The sequence below is a fragment of the Pinus tabuliformis genome, chromosome X (genome assembly GCF_031772625.1).
Source record: "Pinus tabuliformis cultivar Carrire ecotype Pingquan chromosome X, CPIR1, whole genome shotgun sequence".
Classification (NCBI taxonomy): Eukaryota; Viridiplantae; Streptophyta; class Pinopsida; order Pinales; family Pinaceae; genus Pinus; species Pinus tabuliformis.
The window spans coordinates 325,930,522-325,948,792 of record NC_142308.1 but is presented as its reverse complement, the minus strand read 5'-3'; positions in this window follow the sequence as shown (position 1 = coordinate 325,948,792).

The window sequence follows — 18,271 nt, the reverse complement described above, 5'->3', positions numbered from 1 at the left end:
GATGACCCTCAAGGTACTACAATACAATTCGCGTGGTGTGGAAAAGGGACTTGGCTTCAAACACCACACAAAGTCTTTCGGTCGAAGGCCATTGATGTAAACCTGTCGCTGAAATTGAGAAACTTTCCATTGAGGCATGCAAGCTTCAAAGTACTGAAAGGGTTGTTCCTAAGTCGACTTCTTGGATAATGAGCTGATGTCGACAAGAAGCAACCCGTCGTAGGAAGGCCTTAATGAATCCCACATCTACGACACGGAACGGAGTAAATGATTTTTGGAGGTGAAAACGATCTGATGATACAGGGTTCAGGGTGGTGGTCATGAAAGAATGGAGCGTGAATGTATTGCAGCGGATGAGACACAGGTGAATTCTCTGAGCGACTTCTCTTGAACATACCGACGACACTGACATGGATTGGTAGCGTTAACCCCAAATATGGATGGTGTGATGGACCAATGGTGATATGACCAGTGAACAAAATAACCCAACCCGACTTGGACGTGGAGTGAAAGTGTCATGTTCAAGAGCGACTTGCTACCAATAAAGTTTCTTCAAGTTTTCTTCCCAAATTTTCCCCAGTCATTGCTGACCAGTACCTATTTATTTTTATCAAGCTTGAGGAGGATAACATATGCTTGTTCTATAATTTTCCCTTCGAGCAAACCCGTCACTATGTTTTAACGAGCCTAGCGACAGTGAAACTCGTTATTATCTATATGGACAAGTTTGTCGCTATTTGGTTTTAACGAGTTTAACGACAAAGATAACTCGGTCCTTTTCAATTTTAGAGAGTCTGAAAGGGACGTAAAGGAAACTTCAATAATCCATTTTCGTCATATAATCCCTTAAGTCCGAAAAAGTATAAAATAATACGAAAGGGATGAATTTTCAGTAATTTTAATGAGCCGAACAAAACAAGCGCTCGATCATTTTGTGTAATAATCCCTCAGGTCCAAAAAGATTAAAATCTAGAGGAGGGATACCACTCCCGGTAGCTTTAATGAGCTGAAGAGGCCGACTGCTCGGAATCTTTTCATATTTTATGAGTCAGATGAAAAGAGCTTAAAGGAGACTCGTTTTTTGAGGAACGAGTGATAATTTCAGGTAGCAGCTGATTCCAGGTAAGGTTTGGAATTTTCCAATCACGGCAGTGTCACAAGGATGGTTCACAAGATCACTCTTTGTAGTTGTTCCTCAAAAGGGGTAAACAATCAAATGTAGGTGAATGATCAGCTAAAACAGAGTGGAGGTGATGGTAAGAACATGACCAGGCTCAAAAGTTGATGATAATGCATTCACAATGGTTATTTACTGGGGATTGGTTCATTTTTTAATGAGCTTAAACTCTGGGGGAACGTTTGCTCATTGCTAAGGTTTAATTTTTAACGAGCTTGAACTTCGCATAAAAACTGCTCGTGCCAGTTGTATAATAAGGATGTCTCATCGATAGGTTCAATTTTTAGGGAGCTTGCACCATTCGAAACTTTGCTCCGGATCCTTTCATTATGCAAGCTAGGAACGACCAATCCTACGAGTTTAAAGGGTTGAGAAACTACAAACTAAGAAAATAAATGGTCGCTCTTTACTTTCAGGAAAAAAGGTTTGCATGCCCCCAGGCATAGCGAAGTAGAGTTTCCAGGTTACCATATGAAAGTTCTCGCATTTGCAAGATTGTTCCATCCGCGTTGCAGACAAAACACTTCCTTGGCGATGTCTACCGAAATAGACAAAGGTGAGTGGCGCAGTCGCCTCCACTCACATAAATTTGATGAGGGAATCTTATTCCAGTCTAATCCCATTTTCCTAAATGGATGGGTGTGTCAGACTAGTCATATATCCTCCGCGGAAACCTACCCTATACCCAAGGTTTTCCTGCCGAAACAGACCAGGGTGCATGCCCCCTGGGTTTCAGTCATGTCCTCCCGAATTACTCGCGCTCTTCAGGTGGACGGACTGGAGATTGATGAGACATTCCTTGCGTGAAAAGACCATTTAGGGATGGAATTTGACTATTAGCTATGTGTGAGCCGGGGAACGAAAGCTGGTCTACGAGCTGGACCACTCGGCCTTCATGTGGAAAACACATTACTCTAAAGAGTGAGGAGACAATGGCCCCCATGCTATAAATATAGTCGCGCCCAAGGAGTAGATTATAATCTAGAGGTCCTTGGACTACCATTACGTTCATATAAACGATTTTCCTTCTCAACATTATGGGCACATTGGGAAGGATCCCTAACAGTCGACTGGTTCCTTTGTCGAAGCCTGTCAGATTTCTCATCTCAGGCAGAAGCGATGGCGAACCAAGCGCTTCCCAAGTAGTTGAGGAAAGGATACTCACAAAAGCCCCTTCATCTATGATGGTACCGACCATGATCATTTTGTAAGCTTGTACAATGATTCGGAATGGTACATTAGCCGGTAAACGAGGTCTGCCTAGTAGATTCCAATCGAAGGAAACGACTAGGTTGCTTGGAGGTGGGACCGAATAGACGGTCGGATATGACTCTGACGAACTTCCTTCCTGTGGTAAAGGAATGGGTAGATTGCCCCCATATTCATCAGAGTCTGTGTTTATGAAAAGAATTTGAATGGTGTCGTTCTCATTCTCTTCGGTGATTGTATCATTTGAAGATGGACCTTTCGAAGACAATATCGGGTCGACTGCCGCCTCAACCTTTTGACTTTCGTCTGGTATGGATTCAGCGGGTTTATCTTCAATGATAGATGCTTCGACCGACCATAATGGCGTGTCAGTCGGATTTTCAACTAGTGATGGACTCGGCAAGAGTTTCTTGTATCCAGGAGGAAGCCGTAGCGGTGAAGCAGGACAGTTATCCAAGACTCTTTTAGCTTCGTCTAGGAAGGGACAATGGTGGACGATGTGATCGCCTTCACACAGTTTACAAGGAAATTTACATTTCCTTTTCTGTCCAAATGCTTCGCTTTCACGAGTTGATGGTGTACTTTCAACATGATCTTCAGAGGTTGATGACACCGGATTGTGAAAACGAGGAGACCAGTCCCTTAAGATCCGAGGGATGTAAGGATAATCTTGATGATAGTGGTCTCCTTTGCAAATGACACATGGAGATTTAGGCTTGGACGGTGCAATGTGTGGATTTTCACTAGATGATGCTCGGTTACCCCTTTTCGTCTTTGGCTCCTTCTTCTTCTTCTCTTTCTTCTCCTTTCCCTTCTTCTCCTTCTTAGTTACTTGATTCTTGGCTTTACCAGCTTCATCAAGCGAAGAGGAAGGAGGAGAGGGAGAATCGGACGAAGTAGAAGGTTGGGGGGTAACTTTAGTATCATCTAGTTGCCAACTCAATTGTTCAGGAATCATGGTGTTCTAAACGATGGAGGTCGAGAAGAGCCATATTGGCAAGCCAATCGTCAATCCTGGAAGTGACAATGTGGCCATATGAGGTGCACCAATATCTCCCCAAGAGGAGAAAGGACTAGGATTTCCTCCAAGGGGAAATCCTTGGTTGGTGGACTCCATTTTTCTCAACCTAAGACCAATGCAGGAATGGTGATATTATTCTAATTAAAATAAATTTTAGACGCTTTGACACAACTTGTTTTTTCAATTTTTAAGAGTCGAGAAAAAACAAAAGATGACTCTAGTCACCTTCGATTTTTAATGAGCCTGAAGTGACAAGTGCTCAGATAGAAATTTTCCTTTAAGGAGTCTGAAAAGGAACGAAAGAGACTACTCTGGAAATCTAGACAAAGGGATTACCAAACCAATCTCAAAACTGCAGAATACTTTTTACAGTATGTCAGTCAATCTTCCCGAATGCTGTGTTCATTGCATTGCGATCGATAGGGTGGTAGACACGGCTTCCTATGGATAAAGGATATAGCCTATTGTGGTCTCCCAATATATACTCAACGGTACATGGGCACACAAGTCCGTACTAGCACTTATCGTCTCAAAGAGGAGGAATCACCCAACCAACAATGAAAGCGACAGTTACCAAGATTTACAACGCTGGAATACGTCTCTAGCCTAGACTTCTAGATGTTGTGCGTTAGGTTCCAAAGCATTTTTATGTTCATTGAATTTATTTTACAGTTGATCTTTCTTAAGAAATTTTCCTTTTAGGTTCACCGCATGAGGTAGATGTACAATTCCTAAAATGCAATCTAAGATGATAAAAAATCGTTTAATCTTCTTTTTGCAATGAAAATCCTAGCTGCTAAAGAAAGAGAGATGATATTCTTTCAACATAGAGCAGAGAACACACACTAGATGCACTGTCCTAAATCAAACCAACAAGCAGTCTAAATGCAAATGCACATGCATGTATTTGTTTTCAGATTTCTTAATGTGTGAATGACAAGAAGAATGCTAAGTACAAATCTGAATTATCTTTTCAAAGTGACAGTACTAACAAATTTCTCTTCAAAACGAAAGGAAGATAATGACGACACTTTGCGATTTTGAATTGTAAACTGCTTTCGACACTTGAAAAACTACTAATTCAAATCAAATACAAGAGTAACTGTATAATTGACCATCAAGAACAATAGAATTCTTTCCTTTGACTGAAAACGACACTTGCGACACTTTCAAATCAAAAGACGACAGTTTGATTATGCTACTTTTTGTAAAAGAGAACTGTAAATGGCGCACAATACATAAAAACATTCACAATTCTTTGTACTATGGAGGTGAAATCATGCAAAGGAAGGGAGTTTCCACAGTGGTATACTGATCATAGACAGAAAAAATCCTGAATAGAGCTGAAGAGAGTGAATAAAAACCAAAGTTTGAAGGCAAAATTAGCCTTTTCTGACCATCGCACCTGTTACACAGGGAAACCAGTATGCATCCCACCTACTGCACATGGGAGGTGCGATGCATATAGACTTCCTTGAAGAGAGGGTGTGATGGTACCAGTGCGAGACTTTTACTTGGTCTTTGGTCACAATTTGCAGCTCAGTTTAGGGATTTAGGCCGAGCAAGTGATGTTCAGTAAATATAAATCATAGGGGTTGATCTAATGAGGTTACTAGAGCCACCACTAGGGAAATTAGAAGGTTCGCAAATCAATTGTTCAGTTTATAAACAAAACCCGGAGATAGCCTGAAGCAGCATTGATCTACTTTGCACTTGCATAGCAAATGCAGTTCGAAGGCTAGCTGGCTTGAATTCAGGCTCCGTCTGTAAGTTTATAAAACAAACAAATATAGACAAGAAAACAATCTATTCGTTCCCCAGCAGAGTCACCATTTTGTTATCGGGAAATCTAGTGTCCACTCGAAGCTGCTAGTCCCACTAAGACTGGTAGCTATCTTAGAAACAAACGAACTAAAACTACTTTCGCTTTCCTTTATGAGAAGTAGATAAGAGGGGAACAAAGGACACCGACCTCAGTCTTGCGCTTGGTTCCTTGCTTAGTTCCTCTCTCTTCTGACAGATCCTTGCCGCTTTTCTTACGTCTACCCAGCTTCAAAGAGCACCTGTGAAATCAAAGCAGCATAATACTATCAAAGAACAGAGATCTAAAATCATAAACAATATAGGACCAGATATATATTGACCACACAAATGCATATATCATCAAACATACAAGAATGTGGAGGAAAACTTGAAAAGCTTTATTAATATCAAGAATAACAAAGAGGATTACAACCAATTGTTCTGACCCAGCGCCATCCTCCCAGCATGAAAGCCCTTCTTCACCTCATGAAAAGATTAGATCACCCAACACTATGATTTTCCACCAAGAAACCAACAGCACTTCCTTAAGATACAAAATTCCAGCCTCTGGATCTTTGGGATGAGGGATCCATATATAGATGATTGCAGGGGGTGAGTCAGCTTCTGGGATTTTGATTAGTGTCCTCTCTCTGATAGTTCTTGATTCCACTTGGAGATTGATGATCTCTTACTCATCCCTGGGCAAATTCAGAGAGGCAAGTATCACAAGAGAAGTTTCTGGAAGATTCCATGACGATCCACCTTGCAAACTATCTCTGCCATTTGTCTACTCTCACCCATCACACCCTACAGAAGGGCTTTCCAGTATGCATCACACCCTTTTCACTGAGCAGGTGAGATGCATCACACCCTCTACACTGGGCGGTCTGTATGGTCCAGCTTTGACCAGTTCTGAGCAGTTTTCTGTGGAGAACTTCTGGGAGATGATGTAATCAACTGACCTTGTTCCTTTAGGGTGTGAAGTAAAACTTTTAAGGACTTAGGAGCCCTTGGTTTATGGACATGTATGATTGGGGTTGCAGTGCCCAAAAATGTCTATAACACCAGGACAATCACGAAGAAAATGGTCACCCTTGCACAACTTACAAGGAAATTTAACCTTCCACGGAGGATCAGAAGGTTTTTCGACCGTAGGTGCACTTGGAGCAATACTTTCACGGGTGGTCTCTCACGTATCTGACTTCTTCTTCTTCATCTTCCTCTTCTTCTTCTTAGCCTCCTGGTTACTGGATTTGGAACTTTCACCAGGCGAAGTAGGAGAGGAGGGTTAAGAAAGAGGGGAAGAAGGCGAAGCCTCAACCCTAGAATCATCTTGTTGTGATTCAAATGAAGGAGATGGCGGAACAAGAGTTGGGATGCTCGGGACCATCGAGGTTGAAAACAACCAAACAGGTAAACCAATGGTTAACCCAGGCAAGGACAACATTGCCATATAAGGAGCACCAACATTTCCAAAAGAAGGAAAAGGACCAGGACTCCCATCTGGGGGAAGACCTTGACTGGTAGACTCTGGAAAGGTTGCCATTGGAATCGACCTTGAAAGGAACTCTAACTGTAACCAGGAATATTTCATGGGTAGTTAATTTTACGACATTGAAACAAAACTTGACCTTTTCATATTTTAAGAGTCGAGAAAAGGACGAAAGGTGACTCTATCGCTTTCGAAGTTTAATGAGCCTGAAAGGACAAGTGCTCAAATGATCCTTTTACTTTTAAAGAGTCAAAAAGGAATGAAAGTGACTGCTCTGGAGTACTAGACAAGAGGTTTACCAGACAAATCGCAAAACTACATATACACCTTGGTGATCAAATGAAAGAGAAATGACCAAGGAGTTTCTGTACAGCAGTCAATCTTCCCGAATGCTGTGTTCAGTGCATTACAATTCGTAAGGCGGAAGACTCAGCTTCCTATGGATAACAGGATGATAACCTAGTGGGGTCTCCCAATATATACGCGACGATACGGGGAGCACAAACCTATACTAGTACCTATTGAATTACAAAAGGAGGAATCACCCAACCTTAGTGAAAACAATAGCAACTAGGTTTAATGACACTGGAACACATCTCTAGCCTAGGCCTCTAGATATGTGTGTGTTAGGTTCCAATGCGTTTTTAAGTTCATTCAATAGATTTTAACAGTTAATCTTGAGTTAAGTCTTGATTTCAAGGCCCTACCAAATGTATTTGCAACTACAATGAGTAAAAGACCATCTCTTTCGATGAACAACTACCTAAATGAGGGTAAGGAGTTCATTTCCAAGCGAACGAAAACAATAACAAGCAAATGCAAGAACAACAGTGCATGCAAGCAATCCAATCAATAGGAAACACAATGCATCAATTTCCGCTTATCTCACAAATACTATGACGAAAAAATGAAAGATGCAAATTTCACTTTTCAATTCCTAATCATGAAGAATCTACTAATGCAAAATGCTTTCACTTTCGCATACTATATGAGTGCAATGTTTTTGATTTTTTGGATTTAATAACAAACAAGCAAATGCAAGCCTGACTGATCAAAACAAATGTAATCTATGTTTCAATAGTGAACGGAAATCAAATCAACACATCAAACTGGTTCGATGACCAATCAGAAAGAATTGACAAGCAGTAAGGGAAAAACTTCAAACAATTCGATAAGATGGTTTTGGATGTGGTTCAGGATCTTGGAAGGACAAGCAACCCAAAACAAGTGACTTCTTGGTGAAACCTCAAAATACTTAGGTCACACAGCCTAAAAACCCAATACTCAGAAAAACGGAGCCAAGAAGGATATACCTTAGCAAACACAATCAAAACAAGCTTGATAAGATGTAAGAGACAGCAGAGGACAAGCAACACTGGCCTATTCAGGAGGTAGGGTTGTGAAAAGAAACCCTACAGGAATCGTCGCAGGGGTTAGACTAGCAACATGAGATGAAAACCAAATCGTCACAGGCACGACGTTAGCAACTGAGCGACGTCATCGCAAGAGTACACCTGTCTTCGATGACGGTCCGATTTCAGGAATCATTGCAATTGTATGACGGGATATCTACGACATACAACTTGGTCAAAGAGGACAGGGGTGATTCATCGCAACTGTTAAGAGCTAAACAACGACAATCTTAATTAAGAGGCAAAACAAGGCAAAGGCAATTGAAAGACACTAGGTTTATCACTCAGACAGTGAGGTGGACTACCAAATCTACTCAAGTGATCCAAAACACTGATAGCTCAATCCCAAAACCAAGAGACACTGTGTAATTCAATAAAAAATAAATCAAGAGAAAAACAAGAGACAACACACAAAGGACTCCCCAGTGGAGTCGCCAACTTGTGATGTAGGTAAAGTTCCCTCTGCAGACAGAGGCAACCCCTCTAGCCCTAGAGTGGGTCTAGTCACAGCAAGACAAATACAACAGCTAATTCCTTAAATAGTCATTGTTGAAAGAGCCTACCTTATGCCGGTGTTCAATGCAGTCTTCGTTATGTTGCTCCAGCTATCGTTTTCTTCTCCTTGATGAGTGATTCACCTGAAACAACATAAGAGAACAACGAAACACATAATAGAGCACAACAATGAACTATCCACTTACAGAGTCAAGGAACCATAAGCTATCAAATATATTTCATACAAGATATAGGAAATAACCATTGATTGTATTAATATGAGCAAAAGTAAAGCTTACAACCATGCCTTGACGTCGCAAGCTTCCTTGAAGGGTCCAACCAGTATGTCTCCGTAAGCATTCACTCTCAAAGGTCTCCAAAGAAGGTTGATAACTCTCTCTCTCACCAAAAAGCACTTGTATAAGGCTAAGGCAATCACAACCAAGCTTTCTTCTTATAAAACCATTTTACACCAACAATCCACAACCAATTGCTAGACTATCAACAATTCACACTGCAAACTATCAATCCAACACCAAGAACTAGATAATTTGCTCACTACTAAAAACTAGCACTAACTACCATCTAGCTGATCATGGTCATGGAGGATTCTTTTATAAGAGGGGGAGCCTCCAAAAATGAGGGAGAGGAAGCTTATCTTCATGGGAGGTTATTCAAAAGGTGGAACCACCATCTCAAATGAGGAAAAGCAAACTTCCTTGACCCAACAACCAGTTCCAAAACCACCCAGAAGCATTATGTTTGAACTAATTCTCCATATCTGGGTCGTCGCGAGTCAAACACTAAGACTCAGAGACGACATTGCGAGGCAATAATGTATTTAGAGCTATCGTCGCAAGCAGGATACTGATGACTTGCAATGATCCCTAAAATCTAACCATCGCAGAGAAAAGATGTACTCTTGTGATGGTGTCGCGAGGTTCTGGTGCACTTTGGTCCATCGTCACAGACAGAACATTGATGTCTTGCGACAATCTTGAAACATAGTTAAAAAGGGTCAAATTCAAGATTAATGAGTATGGTTGATATTCTTGAGTGATATGGAAGTTATGGACATATATTTTGATGTATGACACAGAACAGATGCTATTCAGGGACCAACTCTACCCAGGATCAAGGGATGCGGGGTCGGTGACAAAATACTGTGTAACACCCCCAGGTGGTGGCACAATCTGGCCACTGACTAACGAGACAAAAGAACTGGCAGAGAGAATCTTTGAAACCACCGGTTGTGATTGACGCGTAACTGAGATCGATGATACAAGGGTGTTTGGGATGGTGGGCTGCACCGGGACTGAAGTAACAACTGGTTTGGAAATCGTGTTTGCGATGAACGGACTTGACATAGGCCTGATGCCTGACACCCAAATAGAGTTATGGTAGAGTGACGAGACACTAGGTGTGCCTGAAACTAAGTGCCCTAAAGACACATAGCCGAGTGGCAAGCTGGCGGGAATACACTCTGAATAAGGGAAACCCTCGGGAGGGAACTGCAACTACAATTCTTCCCCCTCAATAGTGTGTGGATTTGAGACTTCGAACTCATCGGGAGAGGTGACTAGAGCATCACCTTCGGGTTCCATGTCTGGAAACAAACAACAACAAACAGCAGAACATGTACTGGGGATAGTTCCAAAGGAACACTCGGTTGATCGTATGGACTGTAAGGGCACTGTGGTGATATGTCAATAGCATCAAACAGAGGGTTCGAAGGATAGATAACTAGTCCAGGCTAACCGTCAGTGGTAGGGGAGTTCTCTGGAGTTCAAACGAGATTATCTGGAGATTCCAGGTTAAGACCAGCAGATGACCCTGAATCAAAAGTAGGCGGAGGACGAGATGATAATGGTTGAACACTCAAAACAAATGTGAGTTCAACATTTTGGTCCTCAAATGGCTCTAATAACTCAGGAATTGGATCCTCGGACAATCTTTCAGACAAAGGAGAGGAAGAGGAAACGGGTGAACCAGATGGTTCAGCCACGATGACCTTATCTTAGTCAATAGAACAAATAACTTCAAGGCTTAAAAATTTCCTTTTAAGGGAACTCATGATTTAGTAAAAAATCTAACAAGATGTTTTGGATCGTGGGCAATAAATTATTTAAGACGCGTAACAGACTGATGTTCTTTCATTTTTTAAGAGTTGAGAAAGAAATAAAGATGACTCTATCGCTTTCGATTGGAAATGAGCACAAAAGGACAAGTGCTTGGATGATCTTTTAAGTTTAATGAGTCAAAAATATCAAATGATTACTCTTGATGATCTAGATAAATAGGATTACCAGGCAACCGTGAACTGCAAAATACCTCCTGGCGAATCAACAAGTACGAGTAGGTAATCTTCTCGAATGTTGTGTTTGGTGTATCACGTTCGCAAGGCAGCCGACTTGGCTTCCTAAGGATAAAAGGATTGCAACCTAGTGGGGTCTCCTATTATATACACGACGGTACGGGGAGCACAAATACGTGCTAGCGCTATCTAATGCCGAAGCTAATAATAGTTACTAGGTTTACATACATCGGAACACGTCTCTAGCCTAGACCTTCTAGATGTGATCGTTAATGTCAAATGCACCTTAGGTAAATTGAATTCATTTTAGAGTTGATCTTGAGTTAAGTTTCAGTTTTCAGGTCTTAGCGATGCTACTCAAAAAACCTAAAATGCAACTAAATGGGACAAGACCCTTTCAATTCGATGAAATGCCTACACTAGAGAGGGTAGAAACTACTCAATCAAATGCAAACAATCAAGCAACTGAAAACGAAATGATCTTTCACTACTTCACTTTTTCAAAAAATAAACTAATGAAAAATTCATTCCAATTCCTAATTTCCTGACAAGCACTTATCTATTACTCCTTTCGAAATGAAAAAATTTCTCTTCCTTTTCAAATGCTGATGCAATTCTAGTTTTTAAGAGATGCGAATCATAATGATGCAATAAGTTATAATTTCCACTTTCTCATGAAACAATGAAAGAAACTTTTGCATACAATCTTTCAATGAAAAAAATTTCGAGACTATGAGCTCTTCAAGAAGATGAAAACATGAGAAGAGAAGTTCATTCAGATTGACGAAACACCTACTTTGCCAAACATAAGATCGAAAATGTAATATATGTCGGAAAAAGACGTTCAAAATAGTAAACAAAACTTTTTCAAACTTGTGAAAAAAGAGGTCAAAGTCGTAAGAGGGACCAAAAACAAATGCAAGGAGCAAACACACCCACAACCAGACTCGATGAGCCCATAAGCTGTTGAATGGATGACTAGCTAGATGTCCTAGTTTCGCTAGCCACTCAATGACTCAATCAATCAAACAGCAAGATGACAAGCCTACAAGCAAGCAAAACCAAATGAAAAGTAGCTTTCTAATTAGGGAGAAAATAGTCAAAAGGCTCACAGGGTCAAAAACACAAGAGCAGAACACACTAGCCAAGATTGGGGTCTAGCCCTAATCTTCACTTATAGGGATCGACGCGACTGCCTAACTGACAACAAGCGCCAGAGGTGGGTCGACGCGACTGTTCCTCTGCAATTCGCGTTGACCGGCGCGACTGTCAGCTGATTAAACGCACTGTCCGAGGGAACTAAGGAAAAATAAATAAAAAAAATTCAAAACAGGGACCAGATCTGCTACTTTGGATTTTAGACTTAGGCCAGTAAGAAGGAGAAAAGCAACAAAACAAAAGGGAAAACGAGAAACTAGAAAATTTCTCACGAAATCATGAAATCCAAAACAAACAAATGATGGGATCTCCCCAGCGGAGTCGCCAATTTGTGGTGAAGTAAAATTATAAGTGCGGACACGAACGAATTCCTCTAGCCCAATAATGGGTCTAGCCACAAAAGATACATTCTATGGAAGATTTCCTTAGGTTAGATTCAATAGCTCCTACCTCTTGGTCGCTTATCCTGCTTGATGATGTCTTCGCTTCCTTCTTCAAGCTCCTGAAACAAGTAAACAACAACATCACACAAACATAATAATAGACAAATTGCAATTCAACCTACTTAATGAGTCAAGAAGCATTAAGACATGGATATGTAATATTACAAAACATGTAGGAAATCAATCGATAATTGCATATATTAATATTCAAAGAGAGATTACAACCATTCATCTTGACATCATAGTCTTCCTCTAACATGACCAGGTTCCCACACACTTCTGCTAGCACTTCATGATGGTTTCAAGCAACAATAGTTTAAAGACTCTTCTCTTTAGGCTTCACTCCAAACCAAACACACTTCTCCCTCACACAACTATATGGCTACAACTAGTAATAGCTTGCTTGTCTAAAATAGTATATTCACACTCAGCCAAAACTCTAACTCTGATTTTCACACTAGTTTGTGCTTGGGAAGAAGGGAGGTTTATATAGGAAAGATGGATGGGAGATGGATCCTCTTCTCATGGGAGAAGGACTTATCCCTTGGGGTAGTTCCATCATTATAGGGGAAAGGAACCCAAACTGTCATCCTCGATCCCATCCAGCCAAACCATTTACCCCACTTCCGTTACGAAACTTCTAGAGATGGAAGCTTCAGCTCTAATTTAAAAAACTTTCCATAACAGGACCGACGCGACTGGAACACAGCTCAGTTACACCGATCGGTGCGGGGAATAGTGCTAATCTCTGCACATCGGTGCGGGGGAGACAAAGGTCATTAGCGTCGGTCTTGTAAATTGGGCAAAACAGAAGTTTCAAGGGAAATGGTGCAAAAGGGAAATGATTTGCTCATGAAGAGGGACATAATGGGAGTTTCTCCATGAAGGCAAAGCATGTGGGGTTCACTGTAGAGGTCCTCCAGGATCAAGGAACGGGGAGTACAGGGACAGTGACAAAATGCTATGTAACAAGGCGATTCAAATCCACTCTAAGCTTCTCAATCAATTGCAGCATACCTGGATAAAGTTATAATATTCTATAAGCACATTGCTTTATTAATTTGTCCACATCCCTTCCAACTCGACACCATCAAAATTAATATTATGGGTGTAAAGTCATCAGAACTAATGCCCTGACTGTAATTATAAACTGAACAATAATATCATTTGCAAGAAAGAGAGTGAGATAGAAGATAACAAGGAAAAACCTCTTTCACACATGTCTCACAATTTTTTTTCCATTTACGAGTTCTACATGTCGCTTTAATAACTACTTATTGATGTTATGTAATAACTTAATAATATCCATGAACGTTGAAAGATATTGAAAGCGCCATCTTGTTTTCATTGTCATTTTTGTTTCACGAAAGTAAAATTAGTTTGTAACTAATTCTTGAGGAAATTGTTTCTTGATATCAACTACTTTGACCGCATCAACATATTAACCCAAAATTTACATTTTCCATGTTAATAAAGTTATAAATGTCAATGTGAATACACTAGTGTAGGGATATTACAGAAGCTCTGCGCAATGCAAATTTGATCCCTACAACTCTGGCTTCCCTACATACATTCATAAATGATGTTGAATTTGTTTTCATAATAATATTCATTGTTTTTAGTAATCGATAAAAAAATTATGTTACACTATGTTAAATTAGTTTAAATTATATTTATAATTTTTTTGTTTATATTTTTTTAATGAAAGCTTTCATTGTGCGGAAAACAAAATTTATTATTAAATAAATTTGATTTAGGCATAAAGTTAAATTAATTTAATATATATTTATGATTTTTAAGTTCACTGTTTTTTAAGTGGAACTTTCCTTGTACAAAGCTTTCACTATGCAGAGGAAGCTTCTTCTAAATAATGAAACATTGATCCCTGCTAGCTTCTAAGGTCAGAACAAGATCGTTAGCGGATCTATATGTCTCTAGTTAGATTCCAATGGGTGCATATTGGGTGCATACCGGTCAATCAAGAGTCAATCCAAGCTCTGATGTTATGCCATCTAGCATGTCAGATGGTTGAGCAAGAACGATTTGTAAATCATAGGTCCCCACACCTTAGTGAAGAAATATCTATTCCTCAGACTGAAAAGAAGAGGTCTTCATCCCGGACAGGAGTGGAACCAGGGTCATCATCAGTGGAATCAAGGACAAATGCTTCTTGGACGGATGCTTAAGGGACGGAAAGAAAACTCAGCGGTACCAGGGCATGTCCATCTTTATCGGACGAGTCATCTCGATCACATGAATGACAACTAATCATGCCGAAGTGCACTTGACTGATACTCACTGCTAGAGGGTGGGACGGGTACGGAAGGAGACACTGTATTCCTAGCGGATCCTCACTCCCTTTCCTCTGATCCCTATGTCCATCTGCTAATGTAAAGGGAAGAAACAACCTATTACCCTACCCTCCACTCATGAAAAGAGAATATAAGTATACACATAACCTAAACTCCATAAATGAGAATGAGAAAGGTCTAAGTGGAGATTTTCTCTACATCGATACTGCTGGATCTTGAACTGGTTATGATGTTGTTTGAGATATGAATCTGTGTTGTATATGATGTATATGATGGCATGTATCTTAATGATGTATTTCATAATGTAATGATGCTTCAATGATGCTACAATGATGTTCTTCAATGTGATGTGTCCTCAGCTTATTAAGGTCAGTATTAGAGAAAGAATCTGAGTTCGGTTCCCCAAAGATGCGAGTTCCCTAGGTTGAGGTTAGGGCATAGATGACAAATTATTACAACAATGGCAAGGACGTAGGGCTCACCTGACATAAGGAGAGCGAGGACGTATTGATGCAAATATCTATGTTCTGACTTGGATCGACTACTGGCATTACACTTGGCATGGCCTACCATATAACAGTAGGTTTATAGAACAGTAGGTTTAAGGCGGGGCATAGTGTGTCCATGGAACTAAGTGATATAATAAGCTAGTTTCTAAAAGCTTATTTACATGGACTAATGAGATAAATGGACAACTATATATAGAGGCCTAACTATAGGGCTTTCATGGAGCTATGATGATTTGAATGGAATAAATAATAAATAGAACATGGACAAGTTGAACGTATGCATGCAATATCACATATTAATGGGACCATATGGTGAACGTGTATCACGACTCTCCCTGTGGAGTAAACCATGGGTGGGTGCTAAGTAGATCACCTACCCTCTTGAATATGATGATTACTAGCAACCCAAGGACAAGGTAAACGTCTCCATGTGAGCTCGTATATAATCTTAGGAATGACACGGACACATTACTTTGCTAGAGTTCAAGGGACTAGCTTCACTTACGGCTTTGCTCTATGGATCTCTTATCGATGTATGGATGGCTATCTCTCTGAAGTTCAGCCTAAATGTGGAACCACAATATAGCACCTAACAACGCATCTTCACAGACCAAGAAGAGATCACCCTTTTCATTCTAGGGTGCGGAGGGATCGTACCATTCGAGCCTTTCCATGCTTTGTCTGGAGGTCCGGAGGAAGCACCAAAAGCAGGGCAGTTCAAGTAAGAGAGTCAAAGGTAAAAGGTATCAGCAGGCGAGCATAAAGATCAAAGAGAGAAGGCGGGTAGGTTTGGGCTTTCGGTGAACGTCCCAAGAACTTGGTGTGGTGGCTCGAGTAGTCCCAGGTGGGCTTGGTGTTCTAGGCTTATGGTGAATGGTTTGTGTAGCCACTGTATTTTGCGTATGATCCTCAAATTGTGAATCAACGTATATAACAAAACTCGTTGTATATTCGTTATGGTGGTATGGTTCGTGTAGAACTAACTTACTTGGCGATATGGCTTTCCCTACATGCATTCATAAATGACATTAAATTTGCTTTGATAATAATGTTATTTGTTTTTAGCAATTGATAAAATTTATTATTAAATAAATTTGATTTGGTCATAAAGTTAAATTAATTTAATTTTATATTTAGGATTTTTAGGATTATAGTTTTCAATGAAAGCTTTCATTGTGCGGAGGATACAATTTATTATTAAATAAATTTGATTCGGTCATAGTTAATGTTTCATTGTGCATAGCTTTCCTTGTACGGAACTTTCGTAGTGGGAAGAAGTTTCCTCTGCACAATGAAAGCTTTCATTATAAGCTTCACACAATGAAAGCTCTGCACAACGAAGCATTGATCCCTGTAACTTTGGATTCTCTACATGCATTCGTAAATGACATTGAATTTTCTTTCATAATATTATTAATTTTTTTTAGTAATTGATAAAATTTATAATTAAGTAAATTTGATTTGGTCATAAAGTTAAATTAATTTATATTTATGATTTTTAGGTTTATATTTTTTTAAGCAAAGCTTTCCTTGTGGAGAGCTTTCATTATAAGCTTTGCACAATAAAATATTGATCCCTGCTTCCCTGCATGCATTCATAAATGACACTAAATTTGTTTTCATAATAATACTAATTTTTTTAGCAATTGATAAAATATTTTGTTACACCAACTTAAATTAATTTAGTGCATATTTATGATTTTTAGGTTTATAGTTTTTTAATGAAAGCTTTCATTGTGTAGAGGATAAAATTTATTATTAAATAAATTTGATTGGTCATAAAGTTAATTTAATTTAATTTATATTTAGGATTTTTAGGATTATAGTTTTTTAATGAAATTCGCTTCCTCAAAGTAAAATAGAGATAGACTTCTTTTGGACAATGAAACTGGCTGCTACAATTATGGTTCTCAGTTTTCTAGGTGAAAGTTGATTTTTCCTCCGCACTCCGCACAATCAACTTCCGAGATTCATAGGTAGATTCATACACAATGACATTGTGAATAAAATGCGTTGATGATAAGAGTCAATTTTCATTTCTTTAGATAGAACCATAGACTGAGACTAAGAATCAACACATAGTAACATTGAGAATCGATGTTTGAGATTCTCAAGTAAAGCCATATAAAAATGTTGTTGAGAATTGAATATGTCAAAATCGAGAATCAAACATCAAATTATTAAGAAGAACCATATAAAATGGAAATGAGAATCAACCTTTTGGATATAGAATAATCAATGCTATCGGCATTGAAAATCAACCTTTAAGATTCTTGAATCGAGTAATATAATGTGGAGCCAAGAATCAAACCCATGGACATTGAAAATCAACTTTTAAGATTCTCAATTAAAACCCTATAAAACGATATTAATCAACTAAAACCACATAGAATTGTTGGTTGAGAATTAAACCTAAGGGTCTTGAGAATGGGTTCTAGGATTCTCAAATAAAGTCACATGGAACAACAATAATCCATTCTCAAATAAAGTCACATGGAACAACAATAAAGATGGTACATGTGAATATTGAGAACTGGTTTTGGAGACTAGAGTAAATTTATATTAACAAACGATGAGAATCGAACCTATGGATATCAAGTTCTTCACTTTTGTGATTCTTGAACAAAGTCAAGATGAATGAAGTATAAAACTTATGAACAAAGAAACAATGTTCCAATTTCAAATAGAAGTATAAGAAATGAGATATTGAAAATTGAACTTAAAAGATGGGTAAGATTAGCTTCCGGAATTCTCATTGGATTTCAAAATTCCCTTGTAAAACCAAGGAGAGTGATTACAAAACTTTTATTGTAAAACCAAAAAATTTAATAAATACTTGAGTGATTACAAAACTTTTATGTAAAACCACACAATTTAATAAATACTTGTGATACCAAAAATGACCCGTAAAAAGCAAGAAGCGAAA